Raw genomic sequence first — 4,288 nt, 5'->3', positions numbered from 1 at the left:
ACACATATCTTATATGTTAGATCAGTAATTACTTTGATACATGGTGTCTTTAGATACGGAGAAAGCATTTGACAAGATCCAACACCCATTCATGATAAAAGTCTTGGAAAGATCAGGAATCCAAGGCTCATACCTAAACATGATAAAAGCAATCTACAGCAAACCAGTAGCCAACATCAAAGTAAATGGTGAGAAGCTTGAAGCAATCCCAATAAAATCAGGTACTAGACAAGGCTGCCCACTTTCTCCCTACCTCGTCAGCATAGTACTTAAAGTTCTAGCCAGAGCAATTCGACAACAAAAGGAGATCAAGGGGATACAAATTGGAAAAGATGAAGTAAAAATATCACTTTTTGCAGATGATATGATAGTATATATAAGTGACCCTAAAAATTCCACCAGAGAACTACTAAACCTGATAAACAGCTTCGGTGAAGTAGCTGCATATATAATTAACTCAAACAAGTCTTTGGCCTTTCTCTACACAAAGAATAAACAGGCTGAGAAAGAAATTAGAGAAACAACACCCTTCTCAATAGTCAAAAATAATATAAAATATCTTGGCGTGACTCTAACTAAGGAAGTGAAAGATCTGTATGATAAGATCTTCAAGTCTCTGAAGAAAGAAATTAAAGAAGATCTCAGAAGATGGAACGATCTCCCAAGCTCATGGATTGGCAGGATCAACATTGTAAACATGCCTATCTTGCCAAAAGCAATCTACAGATTCAATGCAATCCCCATCAAAATTCCAATCAATTCTTCAACGAATTAGAAAGAGCAATCTGCAAATTCATCTGGAATAACAAAAAACCTAGGATAGCAAAAAATCTTCTCAAGGATAAAAGGACCTCTGGTGGAATCACCATGCCTAACCTAAAGCTTTACTACAGAGCAATTGTGATACAAACTGCATGGTACGGGTACAATGACAGACAAGTAGAATAGAATTGAAGACCCAGAAATGAACCCGCATACGTATGGTCACTTGATCTAGACAAGGGAGCTAAAACCATCCAGTGGAAGAAAGACAGCATTTTCGACAAATGGTGCTGGCACAACTCGTTGTTATCATGTAGAAGAATGCGAATTGATCCATTCCTATCTCCTTGTACTAAGGTCAAATCTAAGTGGATCAAGGAACTCCACATAAAACCAGAGACACTGAAATTTATAGAGGAGAAAGTGGGGAAAAGCCTCGAAGATATGGGTACAGGGGGGAAATTCCTGAATAGTACAGCAATGGCTTGTGCTGTAAGATCAAGAATTGACACATGGGATCTCATGAAACTGCAAAGCTTCTGCAAGGAAAAAGACACTGTCAATAAGACAAAAAGGCCACCAACAGATTGGGAAAGGATCTTTACCTATCCTAAATCAGATAGGGGACTAATATCCAATATATATAAAGAACTCAACAAGGTGGACTCCAGAAACTCAAATAACCCCATTAAAAAATGGGGCTCAGAGCTAAAAAAGAATTCTTACCTGAGGAATACCGAATGGCTAAGAAGCACCTGAAAAAATGTTCAGCATCCTTAATCATCAGGGAAATGCAAATCAAAACAACCCTGAGATTCAATCTCCCACCAGTCAGAATGGCTAAGATCAAAAATTCAGGTGACAGCAGATGCTGGCAAGGATATGGAGAAAGATGAACACACCTCCATTGTTGGTGGGATTGCAAACTTGTACATCCACTCTGGAAATCAGTCTTGCTGTTCCTTAGAAAATTGGACATAGTACTACTGGAGGATCCAGCAATATGTCTCCTGGGCACATATCCAGAAGATGTCCCAATAGGTAAGAAGGACACATGCTCCACTATGTTCATAGCAGTCTTATTTATAATAGCCAGAAGCTGGAAAGAACCCAGATGCCCCTCAACAGAGGAATGGATACAAAAAAATGTTGTTCATTTACACAATGGAGTACTACTCAGCTATTCAAAAGAATGAATTTTTGAAATTCCTAGGCAAATGGTTGGACCTGGAGGGCATCATCCTGAGTAAGGTAACACGATCACAAAAGAACTCAAATGATATGTACTCATTGATAAGTGGATATTAGGCCAGAAACTTAGTATACCTGAGATATAAGAGACAATTTGTAAAACATATGAAACTGAAGAAGAACAAAGACCAAAGTGTGGACACTTTGCCCCTTCTTCGAATTGGAAACAAACACCCATGGAAGGAGTTACAGAGACAAATTTTGGAGCTGAGACAAAAGGATGGACCATCTAGAGACTGCCATATCCAGTGATCCATCCCATAATTAGCCTGCAAACGATGACACCATTGCATACAATGGCAAGCATTTGCTGAAAGGACCCTGATATAGCTGTCTCTTGTGAGAATAGGCTGGGGCCTAGCAAACACATAAGTGGATGCTCACAGTCAGCTATTGGATGGATCACAGGGCCCCCAATGGAGGAGCTAGAGAATGTATCCAAGAAGCTAAAGAGATATGCAACCCTGTAGGTGCAACAACATTTTGAACTATCCAGTACCCCTGAGCTCTTGACTCTAGCTGCATATGTATCAAAAGATGGCCTAGTAGGCCATCACTGGAAAGAGAGGCCCATTGGACATGCAAATTTTATATGCCCCAGTACAGGGGAACGCCAGGGCCAAAAAGTGGGAATGGGTGGATAGGGGAGTGGGGGGTAGGGTATGGGGGAATTTTGGGATGGCATTGGAAATGTAATTGAGGAAAATACGTAATAAAAATGTATATATAAAAAAAGAATGAATTTTGTCCTAGGTAGAGGTAACGTGTAATGTAGTAAGAAGTGGAGTGGTGGAGTTGTTAAGTGGAGACTAGTTTATCAAAACACTTATCTTATATGTTAGTTCAGTATTTTCTTTGATACATGGTGTATATTTTGCACTCCACTCATCATTGTACACAACAAGTTGCTATTTTGAATATTGTAAAAAAAATATTAAGATATTGAAATGCTTCATGGACAGAAATCATCTGTCACACAACTTTACCAGTTTGTTCTACTTTTTTTAGCAGTCTAGTTAATCTTCTCCCTCATTCTCAAAGATGTGAAGGGTTGCGGATATTCTCTTTAGTGTGATATTTCTTTTATTCTTTCTCTACCATGTCAGACTCTGTGCCATTTAAAAATATTTTAACAACATAATATCTCCTCTCCTTTAGTGTTTTAACTAAGGTTATTTCTCACAACCAAAAGAAAATTAAGTAATACAAATATGGAATATGTATTTAAATCCAGGGTAACTCACATAACTGTGCACAGATATTGTCATTAGATTGTATTAAAAATGAAATAATGATCTCATTACATGTGTATGAATGTTTGTTCTTTCCTCTTAAGCATGAGGCCAAGAGGTAAATTAATATTTTAGTGCCAACAAATAATTTATTTAGTCTACACAGTTTGTGTTATATACACAAATATTTGGATAGGAGCATAAATAGAGCAAGAGACTGGTGATGCAGAAGACAGAAATTTAGATTATACAAAATAGAGAGATATTGATGGATATATATCAGAGACTACACAATTGTGTAAATGATAGAAAAAATGAACAATTAAAATAGGTGAGAGATGAGATGATAGGTATAGAGATAGATGTAGATTAGAGAGAGGGAGAGAGAGAGAGATGTAGATTAGAGAGAGGGAGAGAGAGAGAAGCAGAGAGAGATAGAGAGAGAGAAAGAGAGAAAGATGGTAGACAAAGAGATGGACATTTGGTACAAAGATGGTGGGCTATATATACACACACATACATAAATACATATGTATTTTCATATAGAAAAAGAGTAAAATTAATAGAGAGTAAGAGAGAGAACCAGAAAGAAACCAAGTCCATGCTTAAAATAGTATCTTAAAACAAGAAAGTGGCCACTAGAGTTAACTTGCTAGACCACACATTTTTAAATAATTATTTACTCAACAATGCTACAAGAAAAAACAAGCCAACAAGAAAGAACTTATATTACTTTAAACATATTCTAATGTAGTAAAGTGTCAAAATAAGATGAATGGCACACATGTGGTTATAAGAACAATCATCATTAGCATAGACCATTTTCATTAATTTCTGTTTATCAGAATTTGTGTTTGTCCAAGGGAGGTTAGATATACTATCATAATCATTTATTACTTTCAGTGCACTTCTTAGTATTCTGAAGTTCTGTTTGTTAATGTATCATGAGCTGTACCCACTGACATTAGCATGTAACATACTTAGATATATATTCATATAGGTGTGCATGTATATAAGTGTATTTGCATATATATACATATACA

Source organism: Mus caroli, unplaced genomic scaffold (genome assembly GCF_978045245.1).
Source record: "Mus caroli unplaced genomic scaffold, Mus_caroli_1 scaffold_18, whole genome shotgun sequence".
Classification (NCBI taxonomy): domain Eukaryota; kingdom Metazoa; phylum Chordata; class Mammalia; order Rodentia; family Muridae; genus Mus; species Mus caroli.
This window is presented reverse-complemented; position numbering follows the sequence as displayed.